This window comes from Zingiber officinale, chromosome 7B (genome assembly GCF_018446385.1).
Source record: "Zingiber officinale cultivar Zhangliang chromosome 7B, Zo_v1.1, whole genome shotgun sequence".
Classification (NCBI taxonomy): Eukaryota; Viridiplantae; Streptophyta; class Magnoliopsida; order Zingiberales; family Zingiberaceae; genus Zingiber; species Zingiber officinale.
The window spans coordinates 74,235,999-74,245,368 of record NC_055999.1 but is presented as its reverse complement, the minus strand read 5'-3'; the positions used below and the strand labels follow the sequence as shown (position 1 = coordinate 74,245,368).

The 9,370-nt window shown below is 46.6% G+C and overlaps 1 pseudogene; it reads left to right on the top strand.

Moving 5' to 3' along the window:
• The first annotated feature begins 1,235 nt into the window (after positions 1–1,235).
• Positions 1,236–6,703, top strand: LOC122004442 (annotated as a pseudogene).
• Positions 6,704–9,370: the final 2,667 nt, after the last annotated feature.

The following is a 9,370-nucleotide window of genomic DNA, read 5'->3' as shown; positions in this document are numbered from 1 at the left end:
TCTTTTACCAACACCGCCCACAACCTCAAGGGTGATGAACAGATAGACCCAAAGTAGCTCCCCCATAATAGGTTTAAATAGTGAGGACAAAGTCTCCAGGTGCTTCTTCAATTCTTCGAAGGCTTAGTTGCATTCTTCATCCCATTGAAACTTGCCCGCTCTCCTGAGCATCTTGAAGAAAGGCAATGCTCGATCTGTAGACTGAGATATGAATCTAGACAGCGTAGTTATTTTGCCCATCAACTTCTAGGCTTCTTTCATATTTTGAGGCGCTTTCATGTCTCGAAGTGCCTGAACCTTCTCCAGTTTAGCCTCAATCCCTTGCTCGGTAATTAGGTGTCATCTATATAGACCTCCACGTTTCGTCCTATCTAATCTCGGAAGATCTTATCCATCATTCTCTAGTAGATAACTCCTACATTTCGCAATACAAAAGGCATGACGGTGTAACAGAAAGTACCATCCGACGTGATGAAGCTGACCTTCTCCTGATCTTCCCGTGCTAAAGGGATTTGGTGGTACCCTTGGTAAGCGTCGAGCATGTAAATCCTTTCGTAGCCTGAGATCGAGTCTACCATTTGATCAATCCTGGGTAGCGAGTAGTAGTCCTTAGGGTTGCCACGGTTGAGGTCTCGGAAGTCGATGCAGACTCTCCACTTATTGTTGGGTTTAGAATCAGGACCATATTAGAGAGCCAGAGCGAGAATTGTACTTCTCTAATGTGCCCTGCTTTCAGGAGTTGGTGCACCTCAGCTCGGATGATCTTATTTTGCTCATCTGAGAAGTTTTGCTTCTACTTGACTTGTCAGGAATCAAGCAGAAGATGTAGTTTGTGTTCAGCCACCTTGGGTTTGACTCCGGGTAGCTCTTCAGGGAACCAAGCGAAGAGGTCCCTATTACACGTCAAGTATTTGACCAGATCTATCTTGATCTCGATAGGCAGGTCATTTGATATGCGGGTGAGGCTTTTCGGACGCTTGGGATAGAGCTGGACCTCCTCCCAAGGGATGGGCTCCTCTGCTATAGGAAGAAGTTCCTCTTGGATGACGTGGATCCTGCCATCCTAGGTTCTATGAGGCTTACGGGCCTCCACTTTTACCATGTCAATATAACACCTGCGAGAGACTAATTGTTCACCTTTGACTTCCCCGACCTGGTCTCCTATAGAGAATTTAATCTCCTGATGGAAAGTGGAGACTGCCACCCGGAACTTGTGTAGTGCTGGTCTCCCTAAGATGACGTTGTACAAGGACGACGAATCTACCACTATGAAAGTTCTTCTTCGCCTCCTCACCAAGGGCTCGCTACCTAATGATATGGCTAGCATGATTTGGCCTATGGGTCTTACTTCATTGCTGGTGAAGTTGTATAATGAAGTGGTTACAGGTTGGAGCTCACTGACATCGATTTGCATGCCCTCCAATGCGTTCTTGAACAACACGTTGACAGAGCTTCCGGTATCCACAAAAACTCTGACTACGTGACTATTGGCTATGACGACTTTGATTATTAGGGCATCATCATGAGGGAGCTCCAATCCCTCCAGGTCTTGTGGCCCAAAATTGATTATGGGCCCGACAGCTTACTCTCGGTTGCATCCTACAATGTGTATTTTCAGACGATGCTCATGAGATTTCCGAGCCCTAGCAGAATCTCCATATGTGAGACCCTTAAAGATCATGTCGATCTCTTGGATGGACACATTTCCTCTATTCTTGTCCTCTAGGGATTCCCCTGGCTCCCTACCATGGCCTGGCTGCTGGCTTCCTTGACTTGCATTGTCGAGCGGGGGTTTACTTGTCTGACCTGCAGCGGCCTGCTAGCCAGACATCAACCTCTAAAGTTTGGGTGCGATCTCAGGTGGAGGCAGGCCTAATTCAGCTATGCGTCGAGAATCACGGGCGAACTGGACGCAATCCCCAGTGGCATGAGTGTGGGACCTATGGTAAGTGCAATAGCGAGGTCCCCCACTGACTGGGTCTTAGGGCTTGGACAACCTCTACCCTTTGAGGCATCCAGGAGTCTTGTCTGGGTGGGAATCCTAGTCGGGCATCCTGGGCACGTGGAAGAGGCTGAGCTGGTGGTTGGGGTGACCTCTTCTCCGATTTGTTGGCGGGGGTAGGCACTTTGTCCCCTTTCCGTTGAGCCGCCTGAGCTTCTTCTATGTAGATGTAACTTGCGGCCTTTCCTAGCATCTCATCGAAGTTCTTCACAAGCTCTCGAATGAGGGCTCGAAAGAACTCCCCTTCTACCAAACCATGGGAGAAGGTGCTCATCAATATTTCAGAGGTAGCGGATGGAACGTCCTGAGTTACCTGGTTGAAGCGTTTGATATAGCTTCTCAAGGGCTTGGCAGACCCTTGCTGCTAGCGGAGCCAGAGCGAAAGACCTAGACCGAGGCAAGCTGAACCGGAGCAGGGGGTCCGAATCGAAAAAAAGTTAACTCTATTGACTTTCTTGGTCCGGGCGCTCGGAACCCTTCCGGGCACCTGGACCGAGATTCTATCCAGATCGCGATCAAACGCGATCTATGCGAAAAGGGATAAAGTTTTATTCTCTCTCAGACGCATGGAACCCTTCCAGACACCTCAACCAAGGCTATAAATATAACTTTAGTCCAAGAACCTGACTTGTAATCCATTTCTGTTTGCTCTATTTCTCTTTGTGTGTTGTTAACATGGTAGGAGGCTACTCCGTCCGAAGGAGATCTTCAGATAGTGCGCTTCATTCTCCTTGGATTAGCAATCTTCTTATTGCAAACTAACTCCTTTGTGTCTATTTCCTGTTTAATTAGTCTCGTTATTTTTTAATTACAAGTATTCTTAATTTAACTATAAGTCGAGAAAAGGTTAATTTATTTTTCAGGACAATTCACCTCTCCCCTCTTGTCGGCCTCCAAAGGGACCAACAATCATATCCTCTTGTCCGGGATCTAAGACCATATAAACTCATTGGTGGAGTGAACTGAATCCCATCTGTTTAACAAGTAGGATATAGTTCACTCCACTAACGAATAGACAGGGGTCCATTACTGATCTAGGGATCCTTGACCAAAGGATCTCTGCCCTATAGAACAATGCTCAACTACGGAATGTATGATGTGGGACTACGCGCGCTAGAGTATTAGGCGCCTGAATTCATTATTTTTCTAAAACAATATTTCCAAAAGAAAAATAATATACTTCGTGTGCATCTAAAAATTTTAATCTTAACACTATAACCTAAAAGAGAAACCTAAACGCTAGAAAAAAAATCTTATTAATTTAAATCCATTATAATCCAACCCTTAAATTTTAAAATCATAAAATTTAAATACATATACTTTACCGTGAATATCTAAAATTCCAGACGGTTGCTAAAGGAATCATCATTATATACAATAAATATTGTGCAAAATGATTTTTACTTGAAATTTAATAATAATTAAAAATATTTTAAAATATATAATTAATAAGTACATATAATGTACATCATGAATATATAAAATTTTTAATTTTAAATACTATAATCCAAAAAGAAAATCCAAACCTTAAAAACAATTATTAACTCCAACTCATTATACTCAAACTCCTAAATTTTAAAATCTTAAATATTAAATACATCGACTATATCTTTAAAAAATTTTAAAAAATAAAAACTACTACAGTGCCGGGAGTGAATCCGCACATTATTCGACATTCGACAATTTACCAAATCACGCACCTTGACATCTTAATTGACCAAAAGGCGTATGCTACTTTGGTATTTACCAAAGGACGCACTTTTTCAAGTGTCCTTCCCTTTTTATCCTTCTGACAAATCAAACTTTTTTTTTGTCGTTTTTCTTTTCTCCCTCTTCTCTTTCCTATCTCCTCTTTCATCAACAACATTTAAAATTTAGTTAATTTTTTGATAACATTTTAATATATTTAGAGAAGCTAAAATAAACTATGAATAGCAAATTTAAACTCCTTGCAACATCAGGAATCCACAGGAACTGAAATGAGTGTAATATGAGGTCTCTAGGTCCATCAATGGGTTTCGGTCAAAACTCACTGATGGACCTAGAGAGCTCCGATTGCACCTATTTCAGTTTCTATGGATTCCTGGTGTTGCAAGGAGTTCAAATATGCTATCCATTGTTTATTTTGACTTTTATAAGGTATTAAAATAGAAGAATAAAGAATCAGCAAAAAAAATTTATATCAGGCCCACATTGGGCCTGATATGATTCATATCAGGCTTAACGTGAAGTCTTTTTGCTGATTCTTTCTTCTTATGTTTTAACACATTCTAAAAGTCTAAATAAATAATGGATAGCATATTTAAACTCCTTGCAACATCAGGAATCCACAGAAACTGAAATGGGTGCAATCGGAGTTCTTTAGATCCATTAGTGGGTTTTGACCGAAACTCAGTGATGGACCTAGATACCTCATATTACACCCATCTCAATTCCTGTGAATTCCTGATATTGCAAGGAGTTCAAATATGCTATCCATTGTTTATTTTGACTTTTAGAAGGTGTTAAAATATAAGAAGAAAGAATCAGCAAATTAAAAAGCTCCACGATAGGCCTGATATGAATCATATCAGGCTCACGTTGGGCCTGATATGATTTCATATCAGGCCCAATGTGGAACTCACTCTATTAGGAATGCTCAATTGTTGGGGGTCTGATATGGAATCATATCAGGTCCAACGTGGGTCTGATATGATTCATATTAGGCCTAATGTGGAGTCTTTTTGCTGATTCTTTCTTCTTATATTTTAACACCATCTAAAAGTCAAAATAAATAATGGATAGCATATTTGAACTCCTTGCAACATCAGAAATTCACAGGAACTGAAATAAGTGTAATTTGAGGTCTCTAGGTTCATCAGTGGGTTTCGGTCAAAACCCACTGATGGACCTAGAGAACTCCGATTGCACCCATTTCAGTTTCTGTGGATTCCTGATGTTGCAAGGAGTTCAAATATGCTATCCATTATTTATTTTAACTTTTAGAAGATGTTAAAATATAAGAATAAAGAATCAATAAAAAGGCTCTACGTTAGGCTTTATATGAATCATATCAGGCCCACGTTGGGCTTGATATGATTCATATCAGGCACAACGTGGGTCTGATATGAATTTTTTTGCTAATTTTTTCTTCTTATATTTTAACACCTTCTAAAAGTCAAAATAAACAATGGATAACATATTTGAACTCCTTGTAACACCAGGAATTCATAGAAACTGAAATGGGTGCAATCGGAGGTGTCTAGGTTCATAAATGGGTTTTGACCGAAACTCACTAATGGACCTAGATACCTCAGATTACACTGATTTCAGTTCCTGTAGATTCCTGATGTTGCAAGGAGTTAATAGTTTATTTTAGCTTCTCTAAATGTATTAAAATGTTATCAAAAAATTAACTAAATTTTAAATGTCGTTAATAAAAGAGGAGATAGGAAAGAGAAGAGGGAGAAAAGAAAAACGACAAAAAAAAATTGATTTGTCAGAAGGATAAAAAGGAAAGTGCACTTGAAAAAGTGCGTCCTTTGGTAAATACCAAAATAGTATACGCCTTTTGGTCAATTAAGATGTCTAGGTGAATGATTTGGTAAATTGTCGTTCGACATTTGGTGTCAGCCGAGTAAATCGGTGTGCGTATATATTGACGGCTGCTGATTGCGGAAGGAATCATCATTATTTACAATAAATATTGTACAAAATAATTTTTATATAATTAAAAAAATAAAGATATTGATGAGTAATACTTAGTATAAGATACTCAAGACGCAACCAATTCGCATCTCATTTCGCCACTGTCTTCCTCAGTTGAACGTCAGCATAAGTTGGTGGTGGGCGGGCGCCATCGGCGCGGCGAGGAAGAAGATGGACGACGACTCCGCCCCCTCCCTCGGCGTCAAGTACGAGAGCGTCGCCCTCATCATCGGCGCCACCGGAATCGTCGGTTCGTCCCTCGTCGACATCCTCCCGCTCTCCGACACCCCCGGCGGCCCTTGGAAGGTCTACGCTGTCTCCCGCCGTTCCCCCAATCCTGCTCTCCTCCCAGCCACCAAAGCCGACGACACCGCCCTGCCCGTACACTACGTCCAGTGCGATGTCCTCGACCCCAAAGACGCCTCCGCTAAGCTCTCCCCGCTCACCGATGTGACTCACATCTTCTACGTTGCCTGGGCCAGTCGCGCCATCGAGGCCGAGAACCGCGCCGTCAACGTGACGATGCTCCGTAACGTCCTTGCCTCCGTTGTCCCCTCCGTCCCCAACCTCCGTCACGTTTTCCTGTAGACGGGGCGCAAGCACTACCTCGGCCCCTTCGAAGCCCTAGGCAAAGTCCCCGCTCATGAGCCGCCCTTCAGCGAGGACCTACCTCGTCTCCCCGTCCCCAACTTCTACTACGACCAGGAAGACGTCCTGTTCGACGAATTGTCCAAGAGGGAGGGCGGCGTGACCTGGTCGATCCACCGCCCCACCACCATCTTCGGCTTCTCCCCCACCAGTCTCATGAACCTAATCGGCACCCTGTGCGTCTACGCGGCGATCTACCGGAAGGAAGGGGTGCCGCTCCGGTGGCCGGGAAGCCAGATCACATGGGATGGGTTCAGCGACGTGTCGGACGTGGATCTGATCGCGGAGTAGCAGATCTGGGCGGCCGTCGACCCGTACGCGAGGAACGAGGCATTCAACTGCAGGTCAAGACGAAAGATCGCGTGATTGCGTACCTCCGGCGAAGTCTGAGAGCTCTTATATAGAGCTGCGAAGTGGCTTATGCATACATACCGAGGCGAACACGTGTCCTTTTACCATACCTCAGTATGGGCTTGTCAGAGGAGCTTGCCTGACACCATACTGCTACAGTTCGAGCACGTCTCTGATGGGACAGTAGGACCTTCCATCGTCGGATTCTGCGTATGGTCTGATCGTCGAACATGCCTGTTGTCAGAAGATGTTCCCCAATGTCCCCTTGTCCTTGTCTTTGTCTCTTTTTCCCCGAGCTGAGCATCCATCCGCTCGGCAGGCATCGGTCCGACCGGGCGTGGATATCAGTCCGACCGGCAAGCATCCACTCCCTCGCTTGCTCAGTTGAGACTGTTCCTTCACATCATTGCTGCTTTACGCCTTGGCCGAGCGGGCTTCCCGCTCGGCTCGGCGACCCTATTTACTATGAGCGTCGGAAACCCGACTCCTCGTCGGGTTCTGTGATTCTGTACTGACCCGTTCGGCCAGTCGACCCACCCCTTTTTCCAATCGGTCGGGCCTCGTGCTGACCCCTTTTGACTTTTGACCTCCACGTGGCGTTGACTCCCCTCCAGAGGGGGTCCCCCGACCTTGCCACCAGATCACTTGCCTCCCCTTCAAGTCTAGTCAAAGGAGGCGATTAGTCCGACTGACTGGACCGCCAGTCACGCCGAGCGGCGTCTTTGTGAAACTATCTTCCCCTCGACCCCCACGGGGGTAGCTATGGCGTCAGTCAACGCCAACATTCGTCGGATCTCTTCGAAGTTTGCGCCAATCTCCGTCATTAAGGATGAGCACGCGCTCATTAAATGCGCTCCAGTAGCCGAATGCCACGTGGCGCATTGTCGTCATCGTACGACGACGGCGTCGCAGGCAACGAGACCGAGGCGGTTTAAAATGGATGGCCCGATGCGTGCTTCGGTTCCCGTGACCTGCATCCGACGGTGAAGGCCGCTCGGGCCCAACCCTATAAAGCCTTCGCCTTCTCCTCCAGCTGCATTTCTGCCTTCGCGTGCTCCACAGCTTCTCTCTCTCAGCACTCCGGCGACCCTGCTCCTGTTTTCCGACGATCTTCGGCATTCTTCCCTCGATCCTCCATTTCTTTGTAAGGTTCTCCTACTTCCTCTCTTTGTTAGCCTTGTGTTTTGTTTACGTTTCCTTCCCTAGTTTTGGTCCTCTGGGCGCTGTTTCATCTGTTATCTCCTTCCTTCTGTCGTCGGCCTCTTTTTTTGCCTTTTGTTGTTTCGTCCGTTCGGCCAATGGCCAGTTCCTCTCAGCCTCAAGACCCAGCCCTCGGCCCTTGGTATACTGCCCTAGAGTTGCACTTCGATCGGCACGACGCCGATATTCTGATGGAAAATTTTGATATCCCCTCTGATTTTGAAATCATCTTACCCTCCCCCTCCGCTCGGCCACACAAACCGCCGCACGGAGCTTTCTGTGTTTTCCGCGACCAGTTCGTAGCCGGTCTGTGATTTCCAATCCATCCCTTCATCGTAGAAGTTTGCAATTTTTTCGGCATTCCGCTCAGAAGCTTAGTCCCTAACACCTTCCGCCTTCTATGCGGCGTTGTCGTCTTATTCAAAATCCACAACATTCCCCTCCGACCGGAGGTCTTCTACTATTTCTACTACCCTAAACAGTCCGAGCTGGGCACTTACATATTCCAGGCTCGGCCCGGTTTAGTTTTCTTTAATAAACTGCCTTCTTCCAATAAGCATTGGAAAGAATATTATTTCTACCTCCGTCTGCCCGAACGGGCCTCCTTCCGAACCCAGTGGCAGATCAGACTGCCAACCTCCCTGAGCTTAAGAGGTTCAAGACCCGACCGGAATATCTTCACGCTGCCAACATGCTAGCCGGTCTGAAGCTCAATATCAACAAGTTCTTACCAGAAGGGGTGATCTACATATTTGGCCTGAGTTTGATCAGGACTCCCCTCCCGAGCGGCTTCGGTAAGAATTTTACTTGTACATTCGCCTTGATTGCTAATTGATTTCCTCTTTTTTCCTTTGCAGCGGACATTGTCATGGAGTCCGTGATGGTCGGTATTCTGAAGAGGAAGGCGGCGGCGCTCGAGGCCGTAGCTGCCAAGGAAATGGAGGCTCTTGGCATTGAGCCGGTCGGCTCACGTGAAGGAGAGAGCGATACAAATGCGGGGGAGTCGGCCGCTCAGGCTTCTCTCCCGGAGCCGGCTGGCGCAACTGCTAGTCGAGAGCCTTCCGTCCGGGAGGAAGTCTCTGCTCAGGAGGAAGAGCGCCCTCTCCGACAAAAGAGGCGCCGCATGGAGACACAACTCCGCTCGGCTACTTCAGCAGTCCATCCGTCAGAGTGGGCCACCGCCGATTCTCGCGGCAAAGCCCCAGAAGTGGAGGCGATCTCGTCCGATCGGACCCCATCCCAACTGGACGCATCCGCGGACCCCCTCGAGGCTGTTCCGATCAGTGCCCTTCGGCCCGCTCCCCGCCGAGTCGAACGTTCGTCCATTTTGTCCCAGTTTTCTACGTCGGCCTCCGACCCTTCTCCAGCTTCCGCTCAAACTACTCCTGGTCGGCGCCGTACCATCAAGGTCTCTTTGCATCTCCCCACCGAAGAATTGATGCCAGAGTCCGATCGGCCAACCGCGCCCGAGCACCTGATCAC